Source organism: Rhinatrema bivittatum, chromosome 3 (assembly GCF_901001135.1).
Source record: "Rhinatrema bivittatum chromosome 3, aRhiBiv1.1, whole genome shotgun sequence".
Classification (NCBI taxonomy): domain Eukaryota; kingdom Metazoa; phylum Chordata; class Amphibia; order Gymnophiona; family Rhinatrematidae; genus Rhinatrema; species Rhinatrema bivittatum.
In genome coordinates this window covers 291,084,248-291,101,872 of record NC_042617.1, presented here as the reverse complement: position 1 = coordinate 291,101,872, position 17,625 = coordinate 291,084,248, and the positions used below count along the sequence as shown (strand labels likewise).

The following is a 17,625-nucleotide window of genomic DNA, read 5'->3' as shown; positions in this document are numbered from 1 at the left end:
TGAGAGGGAGTGATTTAAAGAATAAGGGTTATTCTGAAGAGGTCATCACTACTCTTATATTTTTTTTTTTTTTTTGCAGTCTAAGAAGACTTCCACCTCCTTGGCATATGAGAGAGTATGGAGAGTTTTTGAGACTTGTTGTAAGGAGCAAGGGGTGGATCCAATGCAGGCCTCCCTGGCACATATTTTAGCTTTTCTGCAAAATGGTTTGGTAAAGGGCTTCTCCTTTAACTCCCTCAGGGTTCAGGTGGTGGCTTTGGGCTGTCTTCGAGGTAAGGTTCGAGGAGTGTGTCTCTAGCTGCACATCCAGATGTAGTGCATTTTCTCCAGGGGTGGAATGGGGGGGGGGGGGGGGGGGGGGGGAAGCATTTGCGTCCTCCAGTTCGAAAGCCTTGTTCCTATTGGAGCCTTACCGTAGTCCTTAAGAGCATGTGTGCGGCTCCATTCGAACCTCTAAAATGAGCTACTATGAAAGATCTCACTTTGAAGGTGGTTTTCTTGGTGGCAATTTGTTCGGCTCACTAGATCTCAGAGCTTCAGGCCTTGTCATGTAAGGAGACTTTTTTTGAGATTTTTAGATTCGGGGGTCTCTTTGAGGATGGTTCCTTCTTTTCTGCAGAAGGTGGTGTCGTCATTCCACTTAAATCAGTCAGTGGAGCTCCTGTCCTTCCCAGTTTTGGATCCTATGGTGCCTCAGGCCAAAAGAGTTGTAAAGTGTGCATTGTTGCAGTACCTTAAGGTCACTAACAGCTTCAGATTGTCAGATTATCTTTTTGTACTATGGAGTGGTGCAAAAAAGGGTCATAAGGTGTTGAAAGCCACAACTATGCGGTGGTTGAAAGAGGCTGTTGGCTCTGCTTACATCTGTCAGGGTTGCCCTGCCCGGAGGAGTTAAAGTCTCATTCCACTCGTTCTCAGGCAGCCTTCTGGGCCGAGTGTCAGCAAGTTTCGCCACAAGAGAAGTGCAGGACGGCTACTTGGAAACCATTGCACACCTTCGCCAGGCATTACTGTTTGGATGACCAGCCCCAGAAGCCATGGGCTTTGAGGGTGTGTTTCAAGCAGGATTCTTGCAGTCCCACCCCATTTGGTACATCCCAGGAGTCTGGACTGATCTGGGTACATACAGGGAAAGGAAAATTGGTTCTTACCTGCTAACTTTCATTCCTGTAGTACCACAGAACAGTCCAGAGGCCCACTCACTAGAGAAAAAGGAGATTTGGAGAGTCCGCTTGATCTGTTGTGATTACTCTGAAGGATGGTGCAGGTTTTGTTAGTCCTACACATTTTTAGTGTGGGCAAGATTATCTGTTCCAGATTTTCACTGCTCGTTCAAGAGATGTTATTTCGTTATAGTATTGGTATTTGTTTCTGTCTTGACTTGGGTACATATCAATATTGAGGGACTGCAGGTGGCACCTCATCTTATGTGGCTGTGTCAGTAAAATGTTCTGTCTTCATCTGCTGGAGGGGAGGCAAAACCCAGGAGTCTGGACTGATCTGTGGTGGTACAGGAACAAAAATTAGCAGACGAGAGAGAATTTTCCTTCCTGGCCTCTGGATACAGGGATTGGCCATCTCCAAGAAAACCAGGCTGCATTTCAGGCAATGAATTCAAAAATCTTCTTAAAGTCTCTGTCTGCTTGAGGTAGACTCTTAGCAAGCAGGTATTGCTCAAAAAGGATTTCCCTCCAAAAATGTCCTGAGTGAGGGAGTGGGCCTCACTCTAAAAGAACAAACTCTGAGAGTTCCTCCCTCAAATTTTTAACTCAAATTCCACATCTCCTATGGCACTAGTCCCTATTTGTAAAGAAAGGTCCACCCTCTCAAGCAGCCTCTCTCAGAGGAGTTGACTGTGGTATTTCTTCCCTAGTGGGATACTAGGTACATCTAGTGGTTAACCCAGTGGGGTGCCACCCAGATAACAGAATTCCTCTATGAACATTACATTTCTAAATTGTAGCCAGCAAGTTAACCTAACAGTAGTAAATAAACATTCCGCATGTAGATTTATGTGCACGTTTTTCGAGAAATGTGCATTTAAATCCCTTTCACTGGAAGCATCCCTTGCAAGTGTAGATAAAAGTATGTGGGACATCAGCTTTTGCTTATTCTATCCTGTGCACACAGACCTCCCCTGTCTGTTTTCAAAAGGCCTTTTACATGCATAAAACTAGGTTTTATGTGCACACATACTTTTGAAAATAAGACACTAAGGGGCTTTCAGAAATCATTGTGCGAATATGCCCTTAATATTGTTGTGCATAGAGGTTTTGTGTCTGGTAATATTTTATCTAAATGTGGAATTTTATAATTTTACTAATAAAATATGAGTAGTATCTGCACAGTAAAATGAATTGAGAAACTCAAACTAGTTCTGTAACAATGGCAATTTTGTTTTAGGCTGTTACCTATTGAACAATTATCCAAGTTTTTATTTTCATAGTAAACTGGAAATCATTGTAGTCTTGTGTGTAAATAAAAGTAAATAAATAAAATAAAGCAGTTTGAAGAAAGAGGATTTATGAGAGCTATATCATTTTTTTTTTAATTTTATTACCAAAAGAGTCATTTCTTAAGTCAAGACTTAAGACCTGGCTGTTTAAACAAGCATTCCCGGACACCAACTAATTTCTCTCACCATCAATCATACGTTACCCAGCCAGTTCAACCCCTTCTCCATGTAAATATCTATAGCTAATGTTATAGCTAATGTAAATATCTATATCTAATGTTATCCTCTCTTTATTTTCTCTTCTCCCAGTTCTATCATCCTTGTTATTTGTAACTGCCTCCTTCTACACTTACAGGTTACTCAGTTGTTTATTGTACACCCCTGTTATATGTAAACCGGCATGATGTGATTGTATCATGAATGCCGGTATATAAAAATCTTAAATAAATAAAATAAATTTCTCTGTAGACAAGCAAGATTGAATTAGTCATGACGTGTGTGACATAATCTGATGGTGCTAAATTAGACCCATCTCTCTGAGCTCAGTAAAATGTTTACAGAGCACATGTAGTGCCTGGTGAACCCCTCAGTCTTTTTGTCCGAGCTTATGCATGGACATGTGATCCTCTTTCTCTCAAATTTTGTTCAATATTTTCTTTGTCTCATTGCAGTTTTTTAAATCTTTTGCTGCCTTGGCAGCCCCTCAATAGCACTTCTAAGTGCTGAAAAGAAAATTATAGACTTTTGTTGTAGTTTGAGATGTCTGGAGAAGAAGGTGACTACAGGCACTAGATGTCGATCAGCGATGCTCATGAAGTCTGTTACAAATGTTTGGACCTTGACCATCGCATGACAAACTGTTATAATTATGGTCAGATGTTTCCTAGGACCCACTAGTTGTGGGTCTGGAAGATGCTGGAGCTCCAAAGGATGCATAAGGAAAAGCACTCTTAAGTCTTATCATAGGAGCTGTTCATTTTCCTGGAGTGGATCTTCCTCCAGCTCACACCACACTTCTCCTCTCAGCACCAGTGATCATCAGACAGTATAGTTTTGATATAGCAAATAGGATACAGAGAAGTCACATGAAGATCCAAATTTTGAATTTCAAAAATATGGACTTTGTCAAAATGGGGATGTACCTGGAGGAGGAACTGGAAAGGTGGGCCAAATTAAAAGGTACTATTACAAAGGCAAAAAATCTGACAGGAAAATAGACAAATGCAAGAGGAAGAAGAAACAGATCTGGCTCTCAAAGGAGGTAGCGAAAAAAAAAAAAAGGCAAAAAGAACAGGATTCGGGAAGTACAAGGTATCCCAAAAAGAGAGAGACCCGGAAGAATACTCTGGTAAAAGTGAAGAAGTCAAAGAGAGAAATCAGGAAAGCAAAAGGTCAGGTGGAAGAAAGGATTGCCAAAGAGGTAAAGCGAGGGGACAACACTTTTCAGATATATTAAAGAAAGGAGGAAGGCCCAAGTTGGTATAGTGAAATTGAAAGGTGACGAGGAGCAATGTGTGAAGAAAGATGAAGAAATAGTAGGAATATTAAACAAATACTACTTTGGTGTTCACTAAAAGAAGACCCTGGAGATGGACCGTTGCTGGTTGTCAAGACCATGGATGGAAATGGGGTAGATGCAACCCCATTTACAGAAGAGAAAGTGTAGGAAGAACTAGGAAAACTGAAAGTGGACAAGGCCATGGGGACTAAGGGAGCTCAGAGATGCGCTGGTGGGTCCTCTGCAAGACCTGTTTAATAGATCCCTGGAAGCAGGAGTGATGAGATGAGTTTGGAAGAGTGGTTGTGGTCCTGCTTTACAAAGGTGGTAGCAGAGAGGAGGCTGGAAACTACAGGCCGATCAGCCTCACCTTAGTGGTAGGAAAATTAAGAGACTGAAGGAAAGGATAATAAATGATCTACAGTCTGGTGGGTTACTGGACCCTTTGCAGCATAGATTCAATGGGGGAAGGTCTCAAACAAATCTGATATTTTTTTTTTTTTTTTTTTTTTTTTTTATTGGGTGACTAGAGAATTGGATCAAAGAAGGGTGCTTGAAGTGATTTACTTGTATTTCAGCAAAGCCTTTGATACGGTCCCCGCATAGGAGATTCGTGAATAAAATGAGAAGCTTGGGTGCCAAGATGGTGAAGTGGATTACAAACTGGTTGACTGATAGGAGACAGCGTGTAATGGTAAATGGAACCTACTCTGAAGAGAGAAATGTGTTAAGTGGCGTGCCACAAGGATCAGTTTTGGGACTGGTTCTGTTCAATGTCTGAAAGTGACATTGTGCAAAGGATAGAAGGTAAAGTTTATCTATTTGCAGAGGATATTAAGATCTGCAACAGGGTGGACATGTCTGAAGGAGTAGATTTAACTTATTTACAAGTTTGGTTTTTTTTCTTTTTGTTATTTTTTTATACCGCCTACAACAGAAAACTGTGCTAAGCAGTGCATAATTAACAATTCGGTATAAAATTATTTTTAAAAAACAGCAATATAATACAAAGTGATTTAAGAAACCTTTTAAGAGAGGTTGACATTTTGGCAGTTGCAATTCAGTGCCAAGAAGTGCAGAGTCATGCATCTGGGGTACTGTAATTCAAATGTGCATGAACTGGGAGAGGGACCCTGAGATAATAGTTTCTGGCATTCTGAAGGCAGCGAAACAATTCGACAAGGTGATAGCTAAAGCCAGAAGAATGCTGGGCTGTAAAGCAGGAGAAAGGTGATAATCCCTTGTACAGGTTCTTGATGAGGCCTCACCTGGAGTACTGTGTTCAGTTCTCGGTGAGGACACAATGGAGGTGGTCCAGAGAAGGGTGACCAACATGGTGTGGCATCTGTATTGGAAGACTTATGAGGAGAGGCTGAAGGATCTAAATATATGTATATCCTGGAAAAGAGGAGGTGCAGGGGTGATATGATACAGACCTTCAGATACCTACAGTACCTGAATATAATCTGCTTTGAAGTGCTGAAAAGCAGAATATAAAAATCTAAAAATGAAATAAAATAAAAATAAATACATTAAAGGTTTTAATGATTCATGAATTTCGAATCTTTTCCATTGGAAAGGAAACTATAGAACTAGGGGGTCATGATCTGAAACTCCAGGGAGATGAAATATTTCTTCACAGAGATGGTGGTGGATCCTTGGAATACCCTTCCGGAAGAGGTGGTGAGAACGAAAACTGTAGACAAATTCAATAAACACTGTGGATCCCTAAAGGCTAGAGATTGGAAATGAAGAAATGAATCAAACACACCGTTCTCAGTTGGTTTAAATCCTTCCTCCAAGACAGGTGTTATAAAGTCAAAATTAACAATAATGAATCACAACCCATCTGCTCCACTCTAGGAGTCCCTCAAGGATCCTCCTTATCTCCGACTTTATTTAACATTTATTTACTCCCTCTTTGTCAATTATTATCTAATCTGAATCTAACCCACTATCTATATGCGGACGATGTCCAAATACTCATTCCAATTACCAAATCATTGCAAGAAACTCTTCATTTTTGGAATTCATGTTTTACTTCCATCTCCAATCTTCTTGCTGACCTTTGCTTAATTCTCAACACCAACAAAACTGAATTCCTTCTTATTACCCAAGATGGCAACTACCAACTCTCCAACTCTCAACCAATTCAAACACCTTCTTTTTCTCCCATAGTCAGAAACTTAGGAGTTATCATGGATAACCAACTCAATTTCAAAAGCTTCATCAGCAACACAGTGAAGGCTTGTTTCTTCAAACTTCAAGTATTAAAACGACTCAGACCTCTACTTCACCCCCGTGATTTTAGATCAGTTCTGCAAGCAATCATTTTTTCAAAGATTGACTATTGTAATGCCCTTTTAATTGGTCTCCCAGCGACATCCCTTAGACCTCTTCAAATGCTACAGAATGCCACAGCTAGGATTCTTACAAAATCAAATAAAAGGGACCACATCACTCCAGTTTTAAAGAGTCTTCACTGGCTCCCTATAAAATATAGAATTTTCTACAAAACTTGTTCAATCATCCACAAATCCATCTACAAAAACTCCCCCCTTGACCTCCGGATCCCTTTACAACTATATTCATCTTCCCGTCCGTTGAGAGCTGCTAAACAAGGCTCTCTAAAAACACCTCCAATTAAATCATTTTCAAATAAAAGAGCCTTCTCCACAGTTGGCCCGAATCATTGGAACTCTCTTCCTTCAGACCTTAGACTTGAACAATGCCCAATTACTTTCAAAAAAAGGCTCAAGACTTGGCTCTTCACCCTTGCCTACGATTAATTGGATTTAATCCTTCCTATCCTCCCTGTCTCAGTTTATTATGTTTTTCACGACTAAACAACCTCAGATTTAATCACATATTACTCTAATCATTTTATTCAACTGTTACATGTTTGACTACCATTCTTTTATTGATGATTCTGTTATTTAAGGTTTCTATACCATAATGAGTTTTTAAATTGAGTAACATCCCAGTTATTCATTTCCTTGTTCTCTGTAAGACTCACTTTCAGTCATTTCAATTGTTCTCTGTAAACCGAAGTGCTTAGTGATTCTGTCTCTAGAACCTCGGAATATAAAAATGTTAAATAAATAAGAAAAGGGTGCATGGAGTGGCAGTTTCTACCCATAACAAAGGTACAGGGATTACTACCCTTAACCAATTAGCCTTGATGCTTTTGATGAAACTGCAACATTACTTTCTGCTTTGGTGGCAGAAAAAGGGGAATTGGATTCAGATAACAGCCAGTGTCTGAGCCTGACTTTTACTCTCTGGGTTACTTTTACATGGATATTAAGGATAAAGCGGAGGACTGCTTCTATGGCCAAGTCCAAAAGCAAAGCATGTTCAAGCAACATTATCTGAATTATCAAGAAGGATGCTTGCCCTCTGGCACTGCGAATCAAAACCCATCAACTTGTTACAAGGTGTTCCCCAAGGCTCCTCACTCTCCTCCACCCTCTTCAATATATATACCTCCTTCCCCTTTGTCATCTCCTATCCGGACTCTGCCTTCCGCATGTTATATATGCGGATGATGTTGAGGTCCTCATACCCATAACTGATACCCTACCTAAGGCCTTGAAAACATGGGAATCTCCCTCGCAGCTATCAGCTCCCTGCTCACTAACAACTACCTCGCTCTTAATACCTCCAAAATAGAGCTCCTATATATCTCACCCTCCCATAACAGCATTAACCCCACACCTAACCCTCCCCACCCCACCATCTCCTTCGCCCAACATGTTCGCAGCCTTGGCGTCATCCTAGATAACCACCATAACCTAAAATAATTAATCAATTCCACCCTGAAAGACTGTTTGTTCAAGCTCCACATGCTAAAAAACAACAAACTGAAAACCCTGCTCCACATAAATGATTTCCGCACAGTCCTCCAAGCCACCATCTTATCCAAACTTGATTATTGCAATGCCATCCTCCTAAGCCTCCCCAAATATGCCCTCCAGCCCCTTCAGATGCTCCAAAACTCGGTGGCACGTATCCTCACCAATGCCCACCGAGGTGATCACATCACCCCTGTCCTCAAACACCTACACTGGTTGCCAATCAACTCCCGGATCATATACAAATCCCTAAACATCATTCATAAAGCTATCTACAACCATGACATGCCCTGGTTCAAAGAACACCTCCAACTCCGTACCCCTGACAGACCCATCAGAGCACAACACCGTGCCACGCTGCACACGCCCTCTCCTAAACTGTCAAAGCTTAAGTCTACCAAAGAACATGCCCTCTCCATTGCTGGGCCCGCCCTTTGGAACAAGATGCCCCCTAGTCTTCACCAGGAGCCTTGCCCAAAAAGATTCAAACAGAACCTCAAGACCTGGCTCTTTAAGCAGGCCTACACCTAAACCCTCTCTCGATGTACCCCCTTGTAAATACGCCTTGTAAATCCTCCTTGTAAATACCACCCTCATACACAATCAATTCTATATTTAGTAACCTGTTATATATTATCTGTTCTTTGTAAAGCTTCTTGCTGTATTAATTTAACTGTAAACCGAGATGATGTTCCCAACGTATCTCTGTATATAAAAACGCTTAAATAAATAAAATTGTTGCTAGCAGTAATCTTGTTTTAGGTTTGACAGTTGCTTTAATTCAGGTTGTAAATATTACTGCACTTAAAATAAGGCTTGGGGGTGGCCAGCATGAGGCGGAAGTTGCTGCCCTCATCATAGGGCTTAGGAAGACCTGTGTGGAGTGGCAGTTGCAACCCTTAACAGAAAGCATGTGGGTAACATGCAGGGAGTAGCAGTTACTACTATAAGAAGCTTGCTGGGCAAACTGGATGGACCATTTTGGTCTGGTCTTTTTCTGCTGTCATTGCTATGTTCCTATGCTATGTTACTATGTACGCTTGCTGATCCAAGCTTCCTGTCTTGTTGTGCTAGGTATTGGATTGAGAAAAGAGTACTTCACGCTTAAAAGGGGCTCATCCCCGAGGTGGAGCTCTTTAGAGCCAAAGAAGAAGAAGCTGCATGGAGCTGTTTGTGTAGGTGCAAGTCTCTGACTTTTTGTGTGGAAGGTCCCCATGGTACTAGATCACGTGTTTTTTTTTCTTTTCAAATTCTGGTGCATCCAGAGCCCTGTTGATGGTGGCTTTGGTGCTAAGCACATATTCCTTGGTGCTATCAGCACAGAAGTTTAAAAGCCAGCACTGATTTCGTCCATGATGTGGATGAAGACACCAGATAAGATTTTGCTGGTGCAGACACCAGAGACCCAGTAATAGAGCTTGTCTAGGTTGGTGCGAAGCATCTTGGAGCCCTCTCTTTCATTGGCACCAATATTTCAGTTCTATTCCAGCAGGTGAATGAAGAACCTGTTTGGATATTTGAAGAGTGTCTTTTCTCCAGCTCTGGCCCAGAGAGCAAAACAGCCAGTGGACCAGCTTTCTGAGTCTGTGAAGAATTTCTTTGCCGTCTTTGATCCTAAGGATAGGAGAGGTGCTTTTGGAGCCTCTCCTATCCAAAATTGGTGAGGTGTTCCCACAAATAAGGACTCCCATCAACTCCACACCAAAACATAGCCCTATGCAAAAGTTGCTGGCAATAGGTGTTAGATGAAGGTTTGCCTGATTGTTGGAACCTATGTTTGGAGTTCCGCCCTAAGTTGGAAAATAAGGGAGCTTTGGGTAGGTCAGCTTCCCTCCTAGGTATTACCACCCCACTCCCCTGCTGAGGTCTCTGTCCTGGTCACCATATTCATCATCTGGGTCATGTATCAGTGTTTCTCTGCTGCATGGATCAGAAGAAGGTTCAATGGGAATTCCATCTGACTCCTTGCTGGAATTGCCACCATGCTGTTTCAGGTTCGTAGATAAGTTGGCAAAGGCACTAAACAATATACAGGAAGGAAGTGGTTCCAAGAACATAGATTTTTGACTTTCTGCAGTCCCTAACAGTTTGCAGCAATCCCAGTCCAGATTTGGCAAAATCCCACCACTTGCCTGCCAGTAATCAAGAAACTGGACCTGACGTACAAGGTGCAAGTAGCCCCTGGTTTTGGCGTGGTACAGCACCTCCTTATTCTGTAGTGGTTGTCAGTTCAAGAGAGCCAAGAAAAACAGGGAGACTTCCAACACCCCTCTTGGTAAGTACCCAAAGCTGCTAGACACTTTTGGGAAGAGATTTTTCAAAGCTCCATGCTAGGTTCTTGTATAGCAAGTGCAGCAGATGTACATGGTGGTGTACTTGCATAACCATATCAAGAAGATAAGACTGCTTACAGTCTCTCTGGACCCTGAGCAGACCATAGTTCATAAGGTGGAAAAGGATGCTGAATAGTGTTAAAGCATCCATGCTTTCAATACCTTGGTTAGGACTTTGGTGGCTTCCATTGGGGTCCTTACGTTGGCTTGCTTATGTGCTAGCAGTCTGAGAGGGCATCCATAATCAACTTGCAGATGTCCCTTGTATGGGAGACAGACTGTAGCACAGATTAAGCATTCCGCTATTATTCAATATCTGTCAATTGCAGGAAGCAACCAGCTTCCTGCTTCCAGGCATTAGTATGACTCTTTTATAGACGAGGGTTTCCCCCCCCCCCCCCCCCCCCCCCCCCCCCCGAGACAACTTTTAATGGCAGCTCTTGCCAGTGATTGGCAAAGGGAAATGCAGCAATCGTGCCTCCTCCGGTATGGGAAAGGTCCCATTATTTATTGCAGAGTAGGTAAAGCTCACCAGGGATCGTTTTGGATCTTGAAAGTTGTGAAGTGTGGTTACTGCTTGCATTTCTCTTGCCTACCCTTGACCCCAGCAGTTTTCAGTTTTTAATTCAGACCCATCTTCGACTGGAGGTGGAATTGCTCCTTCCACAGAGCTGGTTACTCCCCAGGAAAAAGCCATGGATTTTAGTCCCTGTACTTCATTTCCAAGAAAACTGGGGGACCGAGACCTATTCTGGATTTATAAAAACTGAACAAATTTCTGATGTGGAAGAAGTTTAAGATGAACTCCTTCACTTTTTCCTTCTGTTCTTTCAGCTGAGCAATTATATGTGCAGCCTGGATCTCAAGGATACCTTTGCTGCTATCTCAATTCATCATTTGCACTGGCAGTAACACAGGTTAATAGTGGAGGGGACTTATTACTAGTACAAGGTCCCCTCTCCCCCTCTTTTGGCCTGTCTACAGTCCTGGTGGTGTTCAAGTGTGTGGTGATGATAGTGGCATACCCTATGCCAGATAGGAGTCTGTGTCTTCACCTACCTTGACAATTGGTTGGTGACAGGTTTGTCCCAGTCAGAGGGTTTGTAGTCCCTGGAGAAAACCACTGGACTCATCCTGTCCCTGGGTTTTCTGATCAGAGTTACCAAATCAAACCTCACCCTTGTCCAGATGATTCAATTTATAGGTGCATGGATAGATTCAGTTCAGAACAGAGTGTTCCTCCCAAACAGAAGGCCCTTAGCATTAAGGGGATTAGTAAAGACCCCTCCTCTAGTGGAATTTGGCTCCAGCAAGATCAGTTCTGGTCATTTTGGGACACATGGTGGCAGCATTTCGTTCATGTCATGCTATTGATTGTTTCATATGAGAGACATACAGTGGGGCCTTTTGGTGTCAGTGGGATTAGCTGCAACAACAATTAGCCCACCGCATCAGCTATAGTTATACAATGTTAGGTTCCATATTAGGAGCTACCACCCAAGAAAGAGATCTAGGAGTCATAGTGGATAACACATTGAAATCATCGGTTCATTGTGCTACGGCAGTCAAAAAAGCAAACAGAATGTTGGGAATTATTAGAAAGGGAATGGTGAATAAAACGGAAAATATCATAATTAAGTTGACTTAGAAAATAGCCACTGCTATTACTAGCAACAATAACATGGAATAGACTTAGTTTTTGGGTACTTGCCAGGTACTTGTAGCTTGGATTGGCCACTGTTGGAAACAGGATGCTGGGCTTGATGGACCCTTGGTCTGACCCATGATGGCATGTTGTTATGTTCAGGGTAATGGGCAGAGTAGAGGCAGCTCTTTTGATGGTGGTCGAAACCATTTTGGTTTGGAATGTGGGACTTCCTCTGTGGGTGCCACCTCATCAAGTGACTCTGTCTACGGACTCCTCTACCGGGGTTGGGGAGCGCATACTAGTATGGCTGGAATCTAGGTGATGTGTTTCCTAGAGAGTTGTCTTCAGATGAACTACCTGGAGCTGCATGGCATTTTGTATGCACTGAAAGCTTTCTCTCATCTTCTAACAGGAAGCAGAATCTTGATTCAACAGACAATCAGGTGGTCATGTTCTATATGAAGTAGCAGGAGGGCATGGACTTCTTTGCCCTGTGTTGACAAACTCTCAGGATCTGTTGGGCAATCCCCAATGGAGCCCTTCAACAAGCGACACATCTTTCAGAATCCCAAAATACCTTGGTGAAATGCTTCAGCTGATTCCTATTATCTCATGAATGGTCTCTGGATCAGCACATGGCAGATAGTTGGTTCAATTTTTGGGGTTGGCTTTAAATTGACTTGTTTGCAACAGAACAGGAAAGTCAGGTTTTGCTACATGATTCCCAGCAAGTTTGGCTCGGTGCCTGACACTTTTCTGCTATTCCAGTCTTCTATATGCATATCCACTAATCCCATTGATTGCAAAGACTATCCAAAAAGTGCTTTGGGATTGTGTGAGTGATTCTTATTGCACTGGCATGGCCAAGGTAAGTTGTCTGGCCTCAGAATCCACTATTTATTTATTTTTTATTTTTTTATATTCCGCTTTTTTAGGTTCTTCAAAGTACTAGGCACATCCCTATTCCCTCATCACTCAGGAGGATGGTTGTCTCTAATCCAAATCTGTCCTTTTAGCCTGCATGGCATGGATGCTGAATACATGGTATTTTCCTCCTTGCTTCTTCCTAAAGAAGTGGAAGATATATTGATCTTGACAAGGAAGGCTTATGGCTTCAAACGGAAGAAGTTTTGAGCCTGGCTCCAATCTGGCTTTCAGGACCTGTTTGCTTCACTAATTGTTTTCCCTTTCTTTGTCTAGACTTAGCATATCCTCTGTGAAGGTACAACTCACTACCATTGCAGTGCACCATCAACAGGTAGAAGGTGCTCCAATAACCATTCATCTTTTTGGTATGTAAATTCGTGAAAGGATTGTAAAAGGTTGCTAAACCTCTGGTGTTTTGGGACCTTTAATATTGTTTTGAAATGGCCCGTGAATCTTCCATTTGAACCTCTGGAGTTGGTTTCTTTTAAAGTTCCTCATATGGAAGGTGTTTCTAATTGCCGTCACATCTGCTTGCTGGGTGAATGAGTTACTTGCTCTTATCTACAGTTCTTCCGCAACAGAACAGTCCTTCACACTTGTCCTAAGTTCCTTCCTAAAAGTGTTGCCGGCTTTTCATATAAATCAAAGCATTGTTCTTCCTACAAGGCTGCCTTCTCTTCATTCTTTGGACTGTAAAAGGGCCTTGGCTTACTGTTTAAAAGGACTCGACCTCACTGAAAAGCTTCTCAGTTTTGTGCCTTTTGATCCCAATAGACTAGAAGTGGTACTTACCAAAAGAACTGTCAAATTGGCTAGTAGACTGGATCATGCTCTGTTGTGAACTAGCTCACAGACTCTATCAAGATTCAAGCTGCGACTTGGTCATCTGTTTACAGGTAAGCAAACTTTTTTTTTATTTTCAGGGGCGTGGGGTGTATTCCTTTTTTCTCTTTCAACCCCAGACAGCCCTGCCTGGGAGCTTAAGTCCCTGCAAGCTAGCAGGGAAGCCTCCACTGAAACTGAATCATCTACTGCAGATGGGCTGTTGAAACACCCTCCCTTTTCCCCTTCACTGACAGACTCTCACCCAGTCTTGACAGGACTCTAGCAATGGGTGGCTCTGCCAGTGCTGTCTTTATTGGTGCACTTTTCTGCAGAACGTTGCGCAGAAAAAAAATTTAGCTGATTACGTGGGACATGGTTATTCTGTTAGAGCTAGCTGTGAGGCTGTCCCTGAAATTAACCTTTTGGATTGGATGGTCCCTAGATGCAGAGCAGTCTGAAATACTGCAGAGTCTTTGATAGTGCTGATCATGGATTAAGGATTCCTTTATGTTCTGTTTCACATTGTATTAGATGCAGAAATATTACTTAAGGCTCAGTGTTAAACACTGCCAAGCCCAGTACATTTGCAAGCTTTGGTAAACCTATTTTAATTTGCTTGGCTTTGGTAGTTAGAGTGCTTTGAGAAAAATCTGTGCTGCAATATTTCTTGCCCTGTCATCGTTACACTGCCATTGCTTTGTTTTCTTTCTCTTCCTCTCTCCCATATTTTACTGTTATGCCAATTGCGGAATTCCTTAAATGGTTAACTCTGTTCAGTGAGTCCCCTTAGACCCTGAGCATTTCCTCAAGTTCCAGTGTAGTAAAAATTATTGTAGTGCGAACAACCTCCACTTCTTTTGCATGAACAATTATTGATCAAAGTGGGTTATTTTATTAGAAGTATATAATTTTAAACTGGTACCCTATTTACACTTTTTTTTTATTTTTCAGTTTTTAACACAATGCAAAGAACATTATAGCAGGTACAACAAAACTAATATTCATAAAACTCCCCATTGCCCCACCCCTCCCTTCCCTTCCCCATTCCTGAACTTTACTGTTCATGATTTTAGATAATGAAAACCGTTCAACCAAATCCAATGACAAGTTGTTCCAAGTTGTTTATCGTAGCTCCAGAATGGCATTGTGGGCTTTAGTTGGCAGAAACATAAGGTATTCTCTCCAGAGTGCCATATATTTAGCATATTTTTTGGCAGAGTTATGACCCTGGGATCTGCAAACTTTCAAGTGTTCATATAAGGCTAGCCTCCCTAGGTTGTTTTCCCAATAAGTAACAGACGGTGTATCGTCCTTCATCCATTAAGCCAGAATTGATTGCTTCATCAATAGAAAGCCTTTTTGTAGAAATTGCTTCTGTGTGTTCTTTAAGGTCCCCTCTTGGCCTTCTTTTCCTCCAAAGAGGCAAACCTTGGGAGACTGAGGCATTCTACATTGCAATATCCATCCTAACATCTCCTCCAGTACCTTCTTCCAGCATCTTTTTATCTTTGGACATCTCCAAAAGCTATGATAAAGCGTTCCTGGTATTTGTTTACATTTTAAACATAGATTTGAATTTACCAATTTTGCTCTATAGACCCACGTTATAGGCACATACATTCTGCATAGAAACTTAAACTGTGTCTCTCGTAACACCATATTTTCCAAAATATCTTTTATACTATGACAACCTCTTTTTATCATACCTGAGGATATAGGATGCTCCAGCTCTTTGTTCTATTTTTCAGCTAATGTCTGCCGGGCATTTGTGCTGTCCATCTGTTTGAGAGCGTTAGAGATGAAAGCCATGGACAATTGTTGCCCTGGAGGTATATAAAAAAATTTGTCTAATACCTGCAGAGTAGGCCTCGCACTTTTAAAAAGGTCATTCATAATAAAGTGTTGAATTTGGAGATACACATAAAACTCTTTATGTGAGAGGTCCTACCCAGAACGTAGTTCATCAAAACTTCGAAGTTCTGAGCCTGTATTTAAATAATTTTTGAGTGTTGTTAAACCCTTCTGTGCCCAAATTTGAAGGGTTCTATTTTCAATGCCCAGTTGAAATCTGGGGTGGCCATTTATGGTAAGAGCTGGCGTAACCTCCCATGATATTCCCAGTTTTTGAAATAGTGCCTTCCAGGCGAACCTCAAGGCGTCATAATAGGGTTGGCCTGGATATAGCCAGGTAGGTGTTTGTTTGGCACATGAAGCAAATTTCCCAAAGTAAATGGTTGGCACCAGCATGTCAGGTAAGATGTGGGGGAGTACAGCTCAGAAGCATAAATCCAATCATAGATATGTCTCAACAAACTAGCTAGTTTGTATTGGGACAAATTTGGACAGGCCATGCCCCCTGCCTCCCAGCTTAATTGGAGTTGCTTAAGGGGCAGGCGGGCTCTTTTGTTATTCCACAAGAACCTTCTTAGTGCCTTATCTAACTCCGCCCAGTGATGCCTTTTAACCCAGACTGGTAGCATCTGGAGCACATATAACCAATAAGGTAACTCCATCATCTTAAAAAGTTGAATTTGTCCACTTAAAGAAAGGGGTAATTTTAACCCAATCCGCTAGTTTATTTTTATTTTTTGTTAACAAAGGAAGAATATTTGTTGCATATAACTTGGAAATATCTACTGGTATTTTTACCCTAAGAGAGGTCATTTCCGTAGTAACCCAACGCAAGGGAAACTCCATTGGCCAATGCTTCCTCAGATTTCCCAGGACATTCAGAGCTTCAGACTTATCTAAATTAATTTTTAACCCTGAAAATTTCCCAAATTGTTGTTGTAGTTCCATAACACGGGGTAGTGAAAGTACCGGGTCTGTCAAAAATAATAGCACGTCATCGGTGAAAGCCATTACCTTAAAGGTAGCACCTCTCAATTGCAGTCCTTTAATATTCTGAGCATATTTGATGCAGCCGAAGAAATTGACCAGTTGGAAGGCTACGTTTAAAGGATGTCTGATGTGCACTGTCAAAACAAAGGCAAATTATTACGCTCCGTGGGTTTTCGATGTATGCTCATCTTTAGAGAATTGGTCCGCTTGGTAATCAAAATGTCTAAAAAGACAATCCCACTCATTGTAGGAAATAGTAAACTTCAAACATGATGTGAGTGAATTTAGCCAATTATAAAATTCCATTAAGGATGATGCTGTACTATGCCAAATGATAAAGACATCATCAATATAGCGCTTCCAGCACTTTAATTATGGTGTCCATAACATATTAACCAGATGATTCTTCAAAATCAGCTACAAAAATATTGGCCACATCTGGAGCCATTGCTGCTCCCATGGCTGTACCACATGTCTGAAAATAAAATTGCAACAGAATAATGTGTGGCAAAAATTATACTGAGTACTAACAGTTAAGCTACAAAATATTATCCTTCGCTTATACATTATTATTTACTGTGGTATTTAATATTGTACACAATTGATGTGTGCATATGTAAAATAAAAAATCTGATTAACTGTTAGTATAATTTTTACCACACATTATTCTTTTGCTATTTAACTATATATGGTGTGCTGTCTACTCCACCCTCCTCTTGTGAAAACAAAATTTATTTATTTATTTTTATTTATTTATTTTTAATTTTTATATACCGAAGTTCTTGTAGGGACTACAAATCACTCCGGTTTACATAAAACAAAGAACTGCTCAACAGAGAGTGGAGCTTTACATGGAACCGTAGAACATATGGAACAGTATAAATGGATGACAATTCATCCATGTTGACAATTTTTTCCATCAGTTTGGCGATGAGTGGTAAGGCTGGATGCTTGCTGGTGAGGCTGTATGACTGCTGTCAAGGCTGGATACTTGCTGGTGAGGCTGGATGCTTGCTTGCTGGTGAGGCTGGATGCTTGCTGGTGAGGCTGTATGACTGCTGTCAAGGCTGGATGCTTGCTGGTGAGGCTGGATGCTTGCTTGCTGGTGAGGCTGGATGCTTGCTGGTGAGGCTGGATGAGTGCAGGTGAGGCTGGTTGATTGCTGTCGAGGTTAATTGCATGCTGGCGAGTCTGGGTTAGTGTTTGGGAAGCAGGTATGAGTATGAGCCGTGGAGAATGGGATC

The 17,625-nt window shown here is 41.6% G+C and overlaps 1 protein-coding gene and 1 long non-coding RNA gene across 5 annotated transcripts in view; one reads left to right on the top strand and one right to left on the bottom strand.

Annotated features, from left to right (window-relative positions):
• Positions 1-17,625, top strand: part of SLC11A2 (solute carrier family 11 member 2) — a 222,310-nt gene that overhangs the window by 29,517 nt on the left and 175,168 nt on the right. The window lies entirely within an intron of this gene.
• The window catches only part of LOC115087574, a 43,416-nt gene continuing 41,036 nt past the window's right edge, over positions 15,246-17,625 (bottom strand). The window contains exons 2-3 of the long non-coding RNA XR_003855541.1: positions 16,406-16,515; positions 15,246-15,363 (exon numbers count right to left, since the gene is read on the bottom strand). This is a non-coding gene — a long non-coding RNA (uncharacterized LOC115087574). The remainder of the gene's footprint in view (positions 15,364-16,405; positions 16,516-17,625) is intronic.